Source organism: Cupressus sempervirens, chromosome 6 (genome assembly GCF_028749045.1).
Source record: "Cupressus sempervirens isolate cs-2001-9-10 chromosome 6, ASM2874904v1, whole genome shotgun sequence".
NCBI lineage: Eukaryota > Viridiplantae > Streptophyta > Pinopsida > Cupressales > Cupressaceae > Cupressus > Cupressus sempervirens.
In genome coordinates this window covers 91,366,909-91,381,215 of record NC_143123.1, presented here as the reverse complement: position 1 = coordinate 91,381,215, position 14,307 = coordinate 91,366,909, and positions in this window count along the sequence as shown.

Below are 14,307 nucleotides of genomic sequence, written 5' to 3'. Positions count from 1 at the left end.
ACTAATAGTTGAGCGGGTCTAATAGTTTATAATTCTTATTATGAACATATTATCTAATCTTCTAACACATGTTTACTATTGTAATTAATTGATCTATTTCTAAATATAAAAAAATTCAAATGTTGATCCATTTTTGTTTGACCCCAATCTTTTTTCTCTTTCCTTTTCAGCAAGGATTATATTCCTAAAGTTCTTGTGAGGCCTCACCCAGACCGTCATGGCATAGATGACACATTTGTATTGTGATACTTCTAGTTCAACATTTTGGTGCACTTTTGAGACTATAAGGTTTTATCATTATAATATATGCATTTCAATGACTCGCCCATTAGGACCTAATTGATTAGATTAATGATTTTCATTTCATGTTCTAAATCATTTCAGTTAGAAAATTTGAATTTTGAAGAAATGGTAAGTCTACTTGCTTTGTAGATATTCGGGATTTGGATATTCAAGACTTAGAAGGAAAATGTCATATTTCAGTAGTGTTTGTAATTATAAAATGTACTAAGGACCTAATTTTATGTATGTAATAATCAAACATATTTTAAAACTATATTCTCCACTTAGGTTTATGTGTGTCTTATGAACATTTATCCTAATTGATTTATCTCTGAATAAATGTTTTGGGAAATGGCAATCGAACCCATACTATGATGATGAGATGCCATAATTTAAATTAGATTTTAGGTACTCTATAGTCATTTCTGGATACATATGAGTTCACGAGGGAGTTTCCTTAGAAAGGTGTTGATTTATACCATTATGGAAGCTATGAATTAATAATATAAAGACAGTAACCAAATGCTAAAATTTTCCTAGATAATGTTTACTTGTATGAATATGCATATGGTTACTTGGGCAAAAAGAAAGAAAAAAGAGAATCATTACAAATTGTATATGGAAATTCCATTAGACGAACAAGTGTTGCAAGGTAAGAATATTGGATGGTAATAAAATGCTAGTGTTTATTATTCAAAGTATATTGAAAACATAGGATGTAGTCCTTTCACTTGATGATTGAATTCGAACATATGTTAACATCATTATGTTACATCCTAGCTAGTTAAGTGTTTCTATGAGTTATGATTTTAACTCTATTATGCTTACCTCTCTATGATGATTGACTACTTAAGTAATTTTGTGAGGGATAATTTATCTAAAAGGATAAAATGTGGCGCAAGGCCCCACTTTGATCCCAAAATAGCACTTGACACACTTTTATATCAGGCTCGATTTGTTGATAAATCATATTGATGACTAATGAATTTGACTACTATGATAGGAATGGATATTGTAGGATGTAATATTTTTACATGTTGATTTATGATTTAAATGCAAATAAATGATAATTTATTAATTATGACTTAATGTAATATGAAAATAAATGTTAATCTGATCATGATGATTTAATGCGATACATAGACAGATGTTGATTTGATTTTGATGATTTATAATATGTAGATCCTAATATTCTTACATTTTGAATAATTTATTTGAATTTAAGATTACGTAACATTTGAAATTATATGCAATTATGATATTTATTTTTGTAACCTCCTTGGACTACTGATGCTCGAGTTGAATGTGCAGGAAGTGGAACCATGGAAATTCTTCGGGGAAACTAGTTCCAAACCTATGTGAACATAATTTAACCAAGGCAAATCTTTGGAAGATTCAAAAGCCTCGTTGTGAAAGTATTTTTTCCTTCGTAAATGTGAAGTTTCTTGCTCATGGGAATGTTTAATTGTAAAGATGCATTAGGGGGCATGTCATGGTGATGTAAAATGTATTTTTATGTGTCACTTGACACTTGTGAATTTTGTGTGCAACAAACATGTCATCTAGGGTTTTGATTGTGATGGAGTTTTACCCAAAAATTAATTACCTTCTTAATGAATTAGCAAACCCACTTGACAAGGGGTAGGATGGGTCACCATCATAGGAAATTCGAATTTGGATTTGCCTAGGGTTTTGAGGGGTCATTAGGTGGTCCCAAAGTGTCTTTTAGGTGAAAATAAGTTACCTATATGATAGTACATCATGTTAGGGACCTAATTTTGATCATGTGAGTGCCTAGATAGCCTAGGGAGCCCCTTTACCCATGCATTCTTCCATCAATTCGAATTTGGAGTTGTCATTATGTGTTTTCCCCATGTTCCCACTAAGTCAAAAATAGAAAAGTTAGAGGAGACAAGTTTGTAAGAGAAAGTGGCTTAGTGTTTTTGCTAAAAATAGCTAGTGTGAAGGCCTTATTAGAGGGCCTTGGACAAACTAGGGGGGTATTCACCCACTTTCTAATTTTAGAGACAGCTAAGTATTGGAGGCAGATCAAGGGAGCTCTACTACAACTATCCTTACCCTAGCTTGGACCACGGTTGGTGGCTCAAACATGTTCCTTTATTCCTTTTCTTTAGTATGGACAAGAAAATTTGAAAATGTGAAAAGTTATCAATGAAGTATGCATTACATTGTCAATCTTGTGTTGTGAGCTTGTCATTGTGTTGGGAAGAAGTGAATGTTCTTTGTGCTTTTGGAGATCCTTTCTTGGTTTTGTTTTGTTGTGGTTTCTAGTTTGAATGTGAGTGTTGATTGTGATTATGGGTGTGAAGGCTTCACTCACCCTTGGGAGAGCAAAGAAGCCTTGGGTGAAGGGCACAAGTTGGGCTTGACATTGCAGGTGAGAAAGAAATCTTTTTCTTTTACCTCATGATGAGGTTTGTTATTATCATGGAGCATGGGCTCCATCATGGCCATGAATCTTGTTGTTGGGAGGTATAAGGAGGTTTGGTGGATGAGGAGAAGATGGTTGTTTTGAAGGCCTTGAGAGGCAATGCAGTGGGAATATGTTGTTTATGTTGTGGTGGCCTTGAGAGGCAAAATGCATTGGCAATATGATATTTATGTTGTTAGAAATTTTCCTCCTTGAAGAGCCCACCTTCACCCAACGTTTTATGATTCCAATGGTGAATCATTGTGCAAGCCGTGGGAGGAAGTTGTTTGTGTTTTGTGTAGTGATTCATGCAATGTTTAGTGATGTATGTGTGTAACCTATTTGATTCTTGTTTCCCCTGCTCGGTGGGTGGCTTCATAGAAGCCTAGGATGGGAGGTGAGCCTCCATGGTTCCAAGTTTGTGTTGTTTTGCAGGTTTTGAAAGTATGGTTCCTATGAAGATATTAAGGTTTCACTCTTGGCAATGTTGATAGTCAAGAACTAATCCCTCCTATGTTACTCCCTAATGTGTTGGGATGTTGAGTTCCTTTGTTGTTTCATTGTAAAGTAAAAATGAGATTTACTTCTTATGTACATTGTGGTGGTTGTGTAAAGTGAGAAAGATTGTATATAGTTGCCTTTGTATGTAAACATTCATTGTAAGGAAGGGTATGTTAAAAGTTGATGATCAAGCTTTTACACTTATGAGGATTTATGCATTTAGATAAAGCTAAATCTTATGAGATCTTCATATAGGATAATCCTAGTATCAACTATGCAAGGTAGATTGAGCAAAATTGTTGTAAGTTTCATATTTTGTGATTTGATGTAATATGGAGAAGTTAAATAATGAGACATTCTTCCTCATGTTGGTATATAAATCAATTGGTAGAAACATTTCATGGTTGTTGTAGAACCTTATTGATATGGTTGGCTCAATTCGAAAACATAGGTGATTGAAATGTGAAATCATATATCATGCATTAGATACAATGAAAAGAAAGTTTCATATTCTGATAGTTTATTGCATATACATGGAAATTGATTTATTTGCTTTCAAGTTCAAATAGATCCTTAGATGTGATAGATGCCTTAGTAACAACAAAACTTGCAAATTAAAAATTGGTAAGGAGGTCAAAATCAGATCAATAAACAAGATCTCTTAATATGAGCAAGGAAAGAAATGTGTTAAACTGATAGTGAAAATCATCTTGTAGCTACACTTCCACCCTTTGGAAATTGTATGGGAGGGACAACTAAATCCCATTCCAATTACAAGCCAATAAAATAATAAGGGAATATGCTTTGATACTCCTAGTTAGAGCCAATAAATTTAGGGGTTAAAATATAAGATGAATAATAATAGGTCTCCTAAAATTGTTTCCAAAAAGAGTCATGGGATTCCTTAGAAGGGACACATATGATCTAATCATAAGATGGTACAAACAAAATGAATAAATAAATAAGACTTAAAAACATAAATGCACTAACATATATCTATAACTTATACATAGGCGCCCATTTTGCATAGGGAAGGGAGACCATGTTCCAAACTTCCCAAGTGGACAGTGGTCCCCACTGGGCATCCTTACCTTACCCCACCTCTTGGCACCGGCTACGGTGCAACTTATTTGCACTGTGCCGTTTGCATTTCCGTTACTCCCTAACTCCTCTGACATGCATGCTTCCATCTCTCCCGTACACTGTAAAAAGTGCTACTACATTGCGGTTATCCAAAAAAACAAACTCTGAACAGTACATTAAATATTTGCAGTTTTAAAGGACTTTTCGTGCTGAACCTAGAGAATATATGAACATATAAAATTTCTAATATTTTAATTTTTATACATTTAAAGAAATAATAAATTATTAAAAAAATATAAAATATTGTTTATGGAAGATAGTGTAAGATAGATTTTTAACTATTAATTTAAGAGTGATAGAAATATTGAAGTTATTCATTTGAATAAAAGTAGTGTTGTAATATATAAGTATAAAATAGTTTCCATAACTCTAATTTTGGCTATCATTTGAATGTAATTTTGAAGTTTAATAATTTACTATTTAATAACTTAATGTTTACTTATTTGAATTTAATAATATAATCTTTACACATAGAAAAATTAAAAGATTGTATTAGTAAATTTAAAGAGAGTAATCAAATAATGAATATATAGTAATTAGGAAATAAATAAATAAGAAAGATGAAGGAAGAATGGTAATGATAATAGATGATAAAGGTTGAAACAAAAAAATATCTATTTTAAAAACATAAGTATATTTTAATCACTAATTTTGAGGGAGTTTATATGGTGAATGTCAAATTTTAAATTAGAATGAAACAAAAAAAATTGGGGAAATGACCTATACCTTGACAGAGTGAGTATTGAACAAAAAAGTCCCATTTAGGGTTTACAATTACTCCCAACCTTTTTTTCTACATTTCTTAGTATGTAATCATTTTTTTTTATCTATAGTTCAATATAATAATTTTAAAAAATTAATTTGATTTATTTTTCATTCATCTATAATTCATGGTTAGTGAAATTAATTGACTTTCATAATTAATTAGTTAGATTTAAATAAAACTTCTACTATATTTTTTTCTTCAAAATTTTATTGATACGGTCTATTTGTAAAATTGAAAAAAAAAATTGATACTATATTTTTTTCTTCAAAATTTTAATGATACCGTCTATTTGTAAAATTGAAAAAATTGAACTTTCATTTTCTTAAATTTTAAATTTTAAGTCCTAAACTTGATTTTATAATTTAAAAAATAAACAACTTACATATATACAAATACAATAATAATAAACAACTTACATAAGATATTAGAGATGTTGCATTGCCAACAATAAAAAATAAATGATTACAAATATTAGTGAACTTCATATATAAAGAATAATTCAACTCAATTGTAACTTTTACAATGTTATAACTAATCTTAATTACAAAACTCAATAGTTGAATAAAAAAAGTAAATCAAGTCAATTTTTTAAAATTATTATACTAAAAATTACCCAATGAAATGTCCCAATTAGGGTTTACAATTACTACCAACCTTTATGTTGAATACCTAGTCGTCCTTTCCCTTATCTTTTTGTTTCATTCTAATTTACAATTTGACACTCACTATATAAACTCCCTCAAAAGTGGTGATTAAAATATACTCTATGTTTAATTTTATTTTATTTTCCTTCAAACTTTATTATCTATTATCATTACCATTCTTCTTTCATCTTTCTTATTTCTTTATTTCTCGACTACTAAATATTTATTATTTGACTACTCTCTTTAAATTTAATAATATATAAAAGTAGTGTTGTAATATATAAGTATAAAATAGTTTCTATAACTGTAATTTTGGCTATCATTTGAATGTAATTTTGAAGTTAAATAATTTACTATTGAATAACTTAAGGGTTACTTATTTGAATTTAATAATATCATCTTTGAACAGAGAAAAATTAAAAGATTATATTATTAAATTATTTTCAATTTTACAAATAGACAGTATCATTAAAATTTTGAAGAAAAAAATATAGTATAAGTTTTATTTAAATCTAAATAATTAATTATGAAAGTCAATTTAATTTCACTAACCATATAAAAATTATTTCACGAAGAATAATATAGACTTAAAAAAATTAAGATTGAAGAAATTAGATAAAATCAATATACTCATCTTATATTTCATTATTAAATTTTGAAATTAAATTGACTTTCGTAATTAATTAATTGCAAAACTGATTAGTTGAATAAAAAATAAATCAGATTAATTTTTTTAAATTATTATATTAAAAATTTCTAATTTTTAAAATTTGTCATATAGTTTCCATCTTTTTGAACTATACATTAAAAAAAGATTACACACTAAGAAATGTAGAAAAAAAGGTTGTTAGTAATTGTAAACTCTAAATGGGACATTTCATGTTCAATACTCACTCCATCAAGGTATAGGTCATTTCCCCTAATTTTTTTTGTTTCATTTTATGTGCAAAGATTATATTATTAAATTTCAATAAGTAAACATTAAGTTATTTAATAGTACAATATTTTAACTTCAAAATTACATTCAAATGATAGCCAAAATTAGAGTTACAAAACTATTTTATACTTATATATTACAACACTACTTTTATTCAAATGAATAACTTAAATATTTCTGTTACACTATCTTCCATAAACAATATTTTATATTTTTTTAATAATTTATTATTTCTTTAAATGTATAAAAATTAAAATATTAGAAATTTTATATGTTCATATATTCTCTAGGTTCAGCACGAAAAGTCTTTTAAAACTGCAAATATTTAATGTACTGTTCAGAGTTTGTTTTTTTAGATAACCGCAATGTAGTAGCACTTTTTACAGCGTACGGGAGAGATGGAAGCATGCATGTCAGAGGAGTTAGGGAGTGACGGAAATGCAAACGGCACGGTGCAAATAAGTTGCACCGTAGCCGGTGCCGGAAGTCTGTACTGTATGGGGATTAGTGTTAATGCTTAGAAGTTCGCTTGGGAGAATGCAGAGATTTTAAATGATAGTTAAGGTTGGTAGTAGACATGTATAGTTGTATGATAAAGGTAAATTGCTAGGATAGTGGTTAATTTTTTTTTTTAATGGTGCAATTGTTTAGTGGTAGGAATAATATGACATCACACGAAGATGGTTAGAATTACTTATGGGTTAGACTCTTATATTGAATCTTGTGTTAAGAGGTTAGGGAGATGGGATTAGGAAGTTAGATGATAGCATCTATAGTTATGTTATATTAAGCAGATTTTTTTTTAAGACACATTAGGTGAGGAGATATTATCATGATCATAGGAATAATAGTTATAAGTAATATAATCAAATTTTGGGCTTGGGAATGTGCTACACATTATCTCTATATCTCAATACCTATATATGAGATTAAATCATTATAATTAATCTTCCCCACAACTATGACCAATGAATGTAGCATACTATAAGAATTGAGTAATTATGATTTATAGGTACAAGTAAGGTATGGCATTGAAGGATAATATGTTAGTTAGGATATGTAAGAATATTATTCTATATGTATATCATTTTGATGATATGTAAAGGTATATAAAAAAAAAAATTATATTTCCTCTAATTAGTACAAGGTACCCTTCAATTAAGTAGGAGAAGTTGATTAAAAATGAGACTTGTATGAGGCTAGTGGTGATCTCTGGTTCGTAAGCAATGGTTATTAGAAGCATGTTAGCTTAGTGTTTAAAATATTAAAATTAAAATATTAATTATTGACAAAAGGGTTAGGAGGAGGTAATACATTGAAGTAGTAGGGAAAATAAACAATTGATTTTTAATTAAAAAATTAATAAATTAAAAAAAATTAAAATAAAATTGGTTGTGTTTTGCCTTGTAAATTTTTGGGCATGACAGTTCTATAGACTATATTTTTTAATTCATTTATAGAACTAAGGGAAAAAAAATCTCATTGGTCAAAGACTTTTTTTCTAGGCATAAATCTTATTTTTCCAATTAAAAAATGTATAGAAAATTTAACTGAAATTAATGTTTTTGATTTTTTTACAATTCTTGTCTACAACACACTCACTAATTTGATTTTACAAGTTGCACATAGTAATAGTGCTTCCATAATTAGAAACATATTTTTTTGAGTTATAGTATTAAATCAATACAGATCCCTATATAGATGTTTCTCAAATATTTTTATAGAACTTTTGAAGTTCAAAATTTTTATACTTCAACTCTAAAAAATTAGGAGAAATATAATCTCAGTTTTTTTATAATTTAAAAAATGATGTTTTCATTTACTCAAATTAAAAACTAAAAGATTAATAGAGTTAAAATTTTAATATTATTTATAAGTTATTTCTTATGTAGCGATTTTAATAAATATGTTGCAAGCTTAGTTTTAGATTTAATTTTTTTTCCTAATAAAATTAGATTATATATTTGTAAGCTTTTTGATAATTATATTTTTATTTTAAAATTAAATAATTAAATATCATAATTAATGTTAGATACGTGGATTGAGTTGACTTTTCTTACTACTAATTAATTAATATGCTTATTTCTAAATATATTTTCTTAAACAAATATTTATATCATGTTTTCAAAAAAAATCATAAATCATAAATATTAATTCTCCAATTCACATCCACTAATTACATTAATCAAATTTTCTATTTTTTCATAATTAAAATAGTTAAATTTCACATTTATAGATTTCACCTTAGATATACATATATAATTGGCTACAAGCATATAAACAAATATAATACTTTAATTTATTAACTTTCTTAAATTTATATCTTTTAGAAAGGAGTTTATATTCTTCTAAAAATTTAAAAGGTCATTGATGCTACGAACCTCATTATGTGCGAAGAGGGCTTGTCTAATTGTCAATTTTTTAAAAAAAATCATTATTTTTACCTCCATATATCCTACAAGGGTATAAATGGTTACTCATTTTTTATATTTTAAATATATTGCACATCCTTAACATTAGGTCAATGAGAAATTTAATATCTTGATGTCACCAAGAAAATACACCAATGTATTTTCCTTGTGATGCTAATAGCTACAACCCCCATTATGATGCCAACAGGCAGAGCTCTGACTTGCATAGAGCTCTTGTTTTATTTTTCTTATCTTTACATATTATATTTAGAAAATTTAAAAATAGGATATATCATTAAAGACATAAATAATACATAGGTTTGGAGGAGCCAATTTCTGAAAAGAGGGTTTTCAAAGGATAAGGAAGATTCTTGCATGTTTGTGAGGAGAGATGGAGGTGCCCTAGCTTGGTTGCAGGTTTGCATGCGGGGGTTTTGTGGAAGCATTTCATCAACAGAGTAGTTTTTTGTTTATTATAGTGGTTTTGTTTTGGTTTGGCATCTACAGGGACTTTTAAAGTTTGCTGGCAACTATTCTGGTTTTTTTTTTTCCTGGTTTCAATCTTTGCATGTTAGAGATTTCTATGGCATTAGTTGTGGATCTTTCTCACATGGACAAGGCTCATAATCAGCCCTCTTCAAGCATGCATGCACAACAAGAAGATACATTTTATATGAGTGCTAGTCCTAATATGAAGAAGGTTAATGGGTGTCTTCCTATAACACAGGATCACCCAATTTTGGTCATTCCTCCTGATTTGGTAGAAGAAGATGTCTCATATTGGAGTAGACATGCTCTAATCTGCAAGTTTCTTAGTATTCGTATTCCTTTGTCCACTCTTGAGGCTTGGATCTAGTGTTCCTAGCAGATTGAAGGAGATATGGACATTATGCTTGCCACAAATAGCTATTTTATGGTTATTTTCTCAGATATTGCAGATCGCAATAGAGTTTTTGAAGGTGGCCCATATTTTTATAATTAGGTTGGATTATTTATTAAACCATGGCATGCAGGTTTTAATCCAGCTAAAGAGATGCCTTCTCGAGTTCCTATTTGGGTTTGTTTACCTCACCTCTCCCTAGAGACTTGGCAAGAATACATTTTACACAAAATTGCTAGTCTCTTGGGAAAGCCTGCGACAATTGCTACACAAACCCTTGATAAAAAGGTGGTTTTTTTTACCTAGATTTGTGTTGAGATAGATCTAAATAATCCCTTGTCAGATTCGATGGAAATTTGTTTGGGATCTTCATCATGGACTCAAAAGTTAGATTATGAATCTCTACATTTTCGATGTCAATTTTTTCATGAGTATGGCCATCTCCTACGACATTTCTCTGAAGTTTGTAAGAAAGCTCATTCCCCCTCTTCGACACCTCCTCCTCTAGGTAAAGAGGACAAAGGGAAAGCTCCTATGATGGTTGAACCTCAGGGAAAGGAAAAGGAAGGATTTTTATTTGTTAAAATTAAGGCTAAAGGACGAGGTCAGAAGAGGCCATTCAAGGATAAATAGATAGATGTAGGATTTAACAAGTTTGAGGTGCTCAAGAATTTAGCTTTGGAAGAAGGGGTCCCACATGTGGTCACTTCTAATAGTGTTGGGGTTAGTATGGAGGTTGTACCAGCTCTTGAACTAGAACTAGTTCAAGCTATTCAAGGACAACAAGTGGCTCAGGTGACTTTAAATAATTTCATAGAGGATGACATTGTTTTGGCAGATTTAGCTAGAGAAGTTTTAGTTTCATCTGAAAATAAGGGTTCATCTCATAGATTGGGAGTGTAACAATGACCCCTTAAGAAAGGTCCTGCAAATAGCTCCTCAAAAGGGCAGAAGAAAGACCTTGAAAAGGAAAAAATGACTGGAGATCTCTTGGTGGAATCTGGGTTTGTTAAACCTATTGATGCTCACTTTTCTCAAACCCCTCAATGATCATTCTGTCTTGGAATGTGAGGGGTTTGAATAACACCTATATTGTCAAAAAACTATTCATGATTTGATTTCAATTCATTCTCTAGATGTCTTCTGTGTTCAAGAGACTAAGGTTTCTATTGAGGTTATGCATCATCATGCTCCATGCATTTGGTATGCTGGTCACTATCAAGTATTGGTTCACAAGGGAATTTTGGAGTTTTGTCTCTGTTTTGGGACAATCAAAAGATTTCTCCCCTTTGGTGGATTTCTAGTCATTATTCAATCTCCATGGTGGCTATTGCCTTGGACTCTGGTAAGACTATTCTTGTGACCAATGTTTATGCCCTTATTAACATTTGTGGGAAGATTCATCTCTGGGATCACATTAGGTATGTGCATTCTTGTACTCCTTATTTTCGTTGGATTTTAGGAGGCAATTTTAATTATATTTTAAGTCTTAAGGAGAAAAGAGGAGGTTGGCCTAGGCTTGGCCCTACTTCTGATCTTTTTCAAGTCTAGGTGGATGTTCTTTCTGTTATTGATGTTAAGCCTTCAAATGGGATTTTCACTTGGAATAATAGATGGAGTTGTTAGGAAGCTATCTTAAAATGTTGGGATAGGTTTCTTGTTTGATGTTATTGGGTTGGCGGTGGCCTAATTACAAGTTCTAAAATTCTTGATTGGAGAGGTTCTAATCATTGGCCGATTAAGTTCTCTTCTTCTCTTATTGCACTCCCTAAGAACCCTTCTTTTAGATTCCATCTTATGTGGCTCTGAGACTTTTCCCTTTATGATTTGGTGGCTAAGTGGTGGAGAGAGGGTCGCCATCTTATGACACGGCTATGTTTGTCTTAGAGAAGAAACTTAAATATGTCAAATATCATCTTAAGAGATGGAATACTTCGTGCTTTGGGAACCTTCAATCTAGAAAGAGGGATGCTCTAGATCATCTTGCAGTGATTACTCACTAAATTAGGGACTTTAGGCTTATAGAGGCTCTTGGTAGGGATAAATTCTAGGCTATGCGAGATGTGGAAGAATGGGAACTTCAGGAAGAGATTTACTAGAAGCAAAAGGCTCACATTGATTGGTTGCAGGAAGGGGATAGAAATACTGCTTTTTTCATCATTTTGTTCAGGCTCATTGTAATAAAGGGTATATTTCTCTCTTGTTACTACTGAAGGACTTAAGATTTTTTCTTAGTCTGCAATGACCAAGGACGCCCTTCAATTTTATTCTAACCTTTTTACTGAGGATTCTCAGCCTACGGCTGAGGAGGAGAACTTAATTCTTTCATGCATTCCTTCTCTTATCACCAAGCTATAAATGATTCTCTTCTTCATCCAATTTTGATATCTTAACTTGAAGAGGTTATGTTTGGGATGAATAAAGGTAAAGCTCCAGCCCCAGATGGCTTCCCTATGTAATTCTTTCAAGAATTTTGGGAAATTATTAATATGGATCTCTTGGAGGTGGTTAAGGAATCCCTTCAGAATAAGCAAATGCTTTGTGCATTGAACTGTAGTTTACTGACTCTTATCCCTAAGAAAGAAGGTGCTGATAATCTTGACTCCTTTCATCCCATTGCTCTTTGTAATGTTGTGTACAAAATTATCCCCAAATTGATTGCTAACAGACTCATGATATGCCTTCTAGTTGTGATTTTAGAGGAACAAGGCGATTTTGTGGTTGGTAAGAAAATTCTTGATGGAATTGTTATTGCTTCTGAAGTTATTCATTCTATGCGTACATCAAAAGAGTGAGCTATGTCCATTAAGTTGGATATGGCTAAGGCTTATGATAGAATCAAATGGAGTTTTCTCCAAAAGATCCTCTTGGCCTTTGGTTTCTACCAATAGTGGGTAAACTGGATTATGAGTTGTGTTACTTTAGCTTCTTTCTCTATTTTGGTGAATGGTATTCCTTCAGAGCCCTTTGGTGCCTCTAGAGGACTTTGCCAAGGGGATCCTATTTCACCTTATCTCTTTATCATTCTAGCTGAGGATTTGGGCCACTTTCTTAAGCTTCATGTTCACTAGGGTTTGATTCATGGGTGGAAATGGGGTGTTGGCTTGCCTCCTATTTCACATCTTCAATTTGTGGATTATACTTCATTTATGGGACAAACCATCTTTAGGAAGCTACTTCTTTTAGGCATGCTTTGGATGTGTATCTTATAGCTTCAGGACAAAACTTTAATGAGAAAAAATCCTCCATTTTTTTCTTCAATACTCCCTAGGCTATTCAGAGGTGTATTGCTGCTATTTTGATGTTTCAGATTGGGTCTCTTCCCTTTGTTTATTTAGGTATTCCTCTTACTATTGGTAGACATCCTAGATCTTCCTAGCAATTTTTGCTTGATAAACTATGGAAAAAGGTTAATAATTGGACTCATCGATGGCTATAAAATGTTGCTTACTTGACTCTATTAAAATTGATTATTCAAGCCCTTCCTATTTACACGTGTTTTATTCAGGCTACTCCTATCTATTTTCTTCAGGAATTTGATGCTCTGTCCCATCAATTTCTTTTGGAGTGGGAACCTTTCAACTTCTAAATGGAGTCTGGTTAAATGGGAAACAATGTGTAGACCTCAGAAGGAGGGTGGCCTTGGCTTACAATCAGCTATTTTAAATGGACAAGTTCTCCCTGTAAAACTTTATTAGCGTTGGTGTACTAACCAACATCAACTTTGGGCTTGTATTCTCACCCATAAGTATTTTCTAGATATTAATGTGGTTGAAGTTCACCACTTTCCTCTGGAAGGGAGAGGATCCATGATTTGGAATATGATAAAGTTTGGATCTTAGTTGGTTAAAGATGGTCTCTTTTGGATTTTTCATTTGGTATCACAAGCTTTATTTTGGCTTGACTCTTGGGATGGGCACCTTCCTATTCTTACCACTCATCCTTAGCTGCATGCCCTCTATCAAAATTTTAGTGCTATTGGTAAGGATACAGTTGATTTTTATAAGATAGGGTGTGTTAGAGGTTTGGCTCCCTCCTTTCATAGGAAACACCCTTCTGAATGGCCTCTAGGAGGAACTGGGGAGGATAGGAAGGAGTTATTTCAGATTTTGTAGTCTCATGAGTGTATTACTTTGGTTGGTAATGATGTTCTTTCTCAGGACATCAAAGATTTGTCTAGAAATTTTTTAGTGTCTATAGGATATGCTAAGCTTCTTTGGCAAATGTTGGGGGACATTGAGATGTCTTGGTGGAAGCAAGTCTGGTACAAGTTTTCTTGGTCCAAATGTAATTTTTTTATGTGGTTGGTGGT